Consider the following 6,000-nt stretch of genomic DNA (forward strand, 5'->3'; position numbering starts at 1 on the left):
TACACTAAAGACCAAGAATGACAAACATTTTTCACCATTTTGTCAAAAAAATGAATTTGACAAAAGGGAAAAAAACTTTTTCAAATATTATCAATATTTTTAATTCCATAAAAATGAATATCATTGCAATATTGTTAATTGGCTACCCAGCTAATGATCCACTCTTCTTTCTTGCCACCTCCACTCTAGACTGGAAATGCTGCATACTCATTTTTCCCCACCTCTGTTGTGGGGAAGTATGGCCACGTGACACAGATCTTGATCAATGAAATGCAAGCAAAATGTACTGAAAACTTTTGAGAAGGGTTTGGCATTTCCTAAAATGTAAATAGATGTAGCTGGTGCCATTCACATCTGTCTTCTTATTTTAAATACTCACATGAAGGCTAAAGCTGCTGCAACCTTCATGCCACCATGATAGAAAGGAAAAGAGGAGCATTGAGATTCTGTGACTAATATCACTGAGCATCTTTTTTCTCATTTTTTAAGATCTAATCGACACATAACATTATATTATCTTCCTGTGTACATGATTCCGTATGTGTATATAATGTGAGACAATCATTGCAGTAAGTCTAGTTAACATCCATCACTGCTCATAATTATGAATGTTAGCTATTAACTAATGTCACAAGTTACAGACTTCCTTATCTCTTTATATATGAAAAATATTGATTCCTTTTTATTTAAGACATGGTAAGTCAAGATTGATTCTTACTGATATCGATGTGACAGACAGCTAAATGTATTTTTAACTTGTACAATACTTTTTTATTGTCTCGTTTGTTTCAGGTTGGCTATTTCACTGAGCAAATTATCTTTTATTTGCATTATGGCTGTGGTTACAATGATGCTGTTTATGAAAAGCAGGGAAAGCTATGATTTCTTATAAAGTTGATAACATCAGAAGAGCAATCAGGTGAATTCAGGTTAGGAGAATGAGTGTTATCAGATAATTCAACATGCTAACAGAAATTTCTAAGCTAATTTGATAAACTTTAATTTAACTGCTATAGATTTGGTGGGATCTCATGAATGCCGAGAAAGGCTATGCTAAGAGAAATATCCTTAAAACAGAAAGAAAGTATTTCATAGGTATGAAATTAACTTTATGTATATGTTAATATAAATTCTGTTCCCTATTCATATTTCTTTTATAATGATTATAATAATAAGCCTAAAAACCAGTTAAAACCTTTATTTCATATAAGGTCTACAAAGCTAGCCTCATTACATAAATTAAAAATGTACATAATGATAATAATCATAATAACAATAATAATAATACTAAAAGCTGACATTTATTGAGCACTTATGTTCTGGATGGGGGTGCAAGTGATTTACATATACATCAATTACAAACTTATGAATTTGGTACTCGTATTATCCCAACTTTACAGATAAGACACAAAGAAATACAGTAACTGAGACAAAAGAGATAAAGTAACTTGCTCAGTGTCACACAGTGAATTCCAGAGCTAAGTTTAGACTGATGCAATCCATTTGCAGAGCCTGTTTGCTTGTTATATATGAAGTGTCTCATTTTTAGTTTGTGTATAGATGGGATATTGTGGGCAGAGGAATCATTTCACTTCATAGACCTAGCTCAGTCTTGAAAGAGGGATTGTCTGGGTTATTTTGAACCTGGAAACACAATATGTTTTCTTTTCCAATAGCCTATGAGGATTGATAACCAACCTTCTCTGTTTTTGTACAAAAACATCTGGCGCAGTTGCAAAGAATGAACAGATTAATTTGTTAGTGTTCATCTCTCAATCTAAGAAAGTATAGATTTGGTTCCTTCCTAGTAACTTCGTGAGGACACGGTCAACTGGAACTTAATCCTTTCCCCTCTCTACTCCCTTCCATTCTTCCATTCTTCCGTCTTCCTTCCTTTCATCTTTCCTTCCATTAAACAAGAATCTGGAAATTTGAAAATGAATTTGGTACTATTAAATGATTTTATTATTTTAAAATGAAGATAGAAAGAATTTGTTAATCCTTAAAAATATTAGATCTGCTCATGTTTCACATACACTGTAAGAAAAACTATTCTTTTTATTCTAACCCCTTAGAAGAATATCTAAAAACCATACTTTTTAAAATTAAATTTTATTTAAAAATCAAGTTCGTAGCTTCCAGTAAGAAGAAAAAATTAAGGAATTTCTTTGGAGTGAGAAAAGTAGGTAGCCTTTAAAAGTCAAAGAGTAAAATAGAGAACCCATAAAGATTCTCCTCAATGGGCATTAAAAATGAATATTTAGCATCTGAGTAAAACCCGATCTAAGAAAAGAGATATCATGCACAATGGGTATAATAAAGTTGTTGGTGGCCTAATATGTTGCAAGTGTTTTGTCACCTATAGCACTGCATTCTCTGAAAGATGTCTAACACACAAAAAATCTCTCAAGTGAATTTATTGACTAAAACCAGTTCCACAGAACCAATTAGTATCTTACACAGGCTGCCCTGCAAGGCTTATGAGGCCATCCATCACCTGTCTATTTAACTATTTAGCATTTGTTCCAGCAATTTGTCACCATGTCAGAATGCTAGCATTTCAGAATGGGAGTTTTTGGTTGAAAGAAATCTAACTCAGATACTGCAGATATTTCTCCTTTAATAAGACTTACAGAAGATTTATGTTTCTATTATACTCAACGTTAAACGTCTTGTCTTGGAGGGTGAGGTTAATTCTTTATACTGTAAATTTTTCAAACTTAAATCAGTCGTTTTACATGAATTTGAAAATATTATGCAAATAGGAATCATTTTATATTTTAACAATTCAGAGTGATAACATTGCAGAGTACCTTACTTATCACACGGATTCAGTGATTACATTCTTATTACTTTTCCAATTCAGTCATTTGCTTTTATATTCATTTCTCGTACCTTTATTAATTTTGCACTACTGAATGAATTACATCATATTTACCACTGAATAAAAGAGAAAACATCTGCATTGCTCTTAGCATTATGCAGCTTAGGTAGACTGGAATTCTAGAAATATTTAATGGTGGAAAAATCACTGCAGCATTTCATTTCAATTATATATAATTCACAATCAAATGTGTACCCTTTTCAAGCACAGAGTATTAATTATAAAGCTTGGCTGTTGATTACAGTTCATAGTCAGCTGCTTAATTTTTCTCTTATAGAATGCCACACAAATACTACAATAGTATAAATTGAAACATGCTGGTCACTTAATGTAGAATAAATTGACCTGAATCACAGAGTAGAGGACTGTAGCAAAAATATAATGTATGAAATGGGTCCATGTAGTAGAACAATTGTAGAAAAATATAAGTTCTACATATTGTCAAAGAACCAGCCATTTTACTACCTTAGACATGTCAATCAAATGAAAATTATTCAGGTCTCTAGCCTTTAAAATTGATTCAAAAATAGAATGCATCTTTTACTGGTGAAAACAGATATGTAGCTGGTCTCTTTTTCCAACTACCCTGTAAGTTCACCTGATTAAGATTTCCAATGCAAAAGAGGCAGGCCAGATGCTGGGAACTCAAATGCCATCCCCTCATCTGAATGCCGTTAAGCAGTTCCCATGGCATTTTTCACTGCCTTTCAATGTGTGCTTGTCACTAAACTCAATCCCAGATTTAAAACAGAAAATGTAAACTCCTGAAGGAAGAGAGTTGAGTAAAAAGCTTTCCTGAAGGCCTTAACATGCTGTGCTTCTGTCTACCACTAAAGATTCAACAAGCACTCTCATCCCTTTCACCATATACAACCATGAGTTTGACCTGGATGGATATTAGGTTGAGGTAAGGAATGTGCAAGTAAGTGTATATGAGTAAGTGTGCACACATGCATACATGGGTGTTCACTACTAGCCTCCATATTTAAGACATTGCAAACCCCATCATCCATATCCATTCCTGACACCTGTGTTGTTACTAGAAAATATATTTAATGAGTAAACCAGGCTTTAAAGGGCAGAGAAAAAGAGAAAAATGTTTTTAAGGGTTATTTGTTCAATATTCTATTCTATTCTCTTCTATTTACACACAGAGATATATATTACATTTCCACAGGTTTTTGAAATTCTAATTTTCAAAATGAAGCTAGAAGAGAAGTAATCTTACAGAGATATTTTCCATTGATATCTAAAATAATAACATTAAAATATTTTCTTAAGGATTGGTCAAATAAAAAATAAGTTATGAGGCCAAGCTATTTATCTTAAATTCTCATTAAAGTAGCCTATCAGAGGTCATAACTTATCAGACACCATAAGGTAACTTATCAGAGTAGGCAGACTGAAATATAGCTCTTAGAGAAGAAATTCTTGAGAAATTATCTTCTCATTACTAAAAGGGGTGGAGAAAAGAAAGAGGGTCAGAGGTAACAGAGCTAATAACAAACAAAGTAAATAGAAATATCGTGGACACATGTATGGAAACTATAGAATTGGAAGGACATACTCTGCTGATGACTCAAAGAAATAATGGTGATCATGCTAGTTTGGTTTATGCTGTTGTTTTTGTTTCAGAAAAAAATAATTCTCCGTGTATAGTAACATGATAGTTCGGTTTTTCTCATGAGCTCTCAAGTAAGGATAAGTACTAGGACTGAATGAAGAGGGAGTGGATTGTGTACAAATGTTGATTGATTTCTTTTTTAAAATAATTTTTAACATTTATTTTTCAGAGAGAGAGTCTGAGCGGGGGCAGGGAAGAGAGAAAGGAAGACACAGAATTCGAAGCAGTCTCTAGGCTCTGAGCTGTCGACAAAGAGCCCAACATGGGGCTCGAACTCACAAACCATGAGTTCATGACCTGAGCCAAAGTAAGAGGCTTAACTAACTGGTGCCCCAGATTGATATCTTAATCTACTTTAGCATAGGGATTGGAAACAGTATTGTTTCCATACATATATCTTACCAAATTCAGACATAGCAGCTACACAAAGGTTACCCCTGGGCAGAGTGGGCTCCTTTTGTTTTTTAATCATGATAATCATAATAATATTAATACTGAAGAGGACTTTTATTGATTAACAAACTATTACTACAACTACTACTAACAATAATAATACTATTAATAATCCTAATGCTACTAACTACATTCCCGCCACTATTCCTTACTTTTTTTGTAGAAATGTATTTTTTAAATTTATTTTTATGTTTTAAATATAATTTGTTGTCAAGTTAGCTAACAGTGTATACAGTGTGCTCTTGGTTTGGGGAGTAGATTCCTGAGATTCATTGCTTACATACAACACCCAGTGCTCATCCCAACAAGTGCCCTCCTCAATGCCCATCACCCATTTTCCCCTCTCTTCCCACCCCTAGCGCCATCAACCCTCAGTTTGTTCTCTCTATATTTTTTTAAATGCTTTATTTATTTCTAGGAGAGAGAGAGACAGCGTGAGCAGGGGAGGGTCAGAGAGAGAGGGAGTCACAGACTGAAACAGACTCCAGTCTCTGAGCTGGCAGTCAGCACAGAGCCCGACGCGGGGCTCGAACCCACGAACCGCGAGATCATGACCTAAGCGAAAGTCAGACGCTTAACCCACTAAGCCACCCAGGTGCCCCATGTTCTCTATATTTAAGAGTCTCTTATGTGTTTGCCTCCCTCCCTCTCTGTTTGAAACTATGTTTTCCTCTTTCCTTCCCCCATGGTCTTCTGTTAAGTTTCTCAAGTTCCACATATGAATGAAAACATGTATCTGTCCTTCTCTGCCTGACTTATTTCACTTAGCATTATACCCGCTAGTTCCATCCACGTTGCTGCAAATGGCAGGATTTCATTCCTTCTCATTGCCAAGCAGTATTCCATTGTATCTGTAAAACACATCTTCTTTATCCATTCATCAGTTAACGGGCATTTGGGCTCTTTCCATGATTTGGCTAGTGTTGAAAGCACTGCTATAAACATTGGGGTACATGTGCCCCTATGCATCAGCACTCCTGTATCCTTTGGATAAATTCCTATGAGTGCTGTTGCTGGGTCTCAGGGTAGTTCTATTTTT

At 34.7% G+C, this 6,000-nt stretch overlaps 1 long non-coding RNA gene across 2 annotated transcripts in view; it reads left to right on the top strand.

Moving 5' to 3' along the window:
* LOC144232683 (uncharacterized) overlaps positions 1–5,091 on the top strand; it is a 477,063-nt gene extending 471,972 nt beyond the window's left edge. For both annotated transcript variants that reach the window (XR_013335487.1, XR_013335489.1), the window contains one exon: positions 4,678–5,091. This is a non-coding gene — a long non-coding RNA (uncharacterized LOC144232683). The remainder of the gene's footprint in view (positions 1–4,677) is intronic.
* The last annotated feature ends 909 nt before the right edge of the window (positions 5,092–6,000 follow it).

The sequence above is a fragment of the Crocuta crocuta genome, unplaced genomic scaffold (genome assembly GCF_008692635.1).
Source record: "Crocuta crocuta isolate KB4526 unplaced genomic scaffold, BGI_CrCroc_1.0 scaffold274, whole genome shotgun sequence".
Classification (NCBI taxonomy): Eukaryota; Metazoa; Chordata; class Mammalia; order Carnivora; family Hyaenidae; genus Crocuta; species Crocuta crocuta.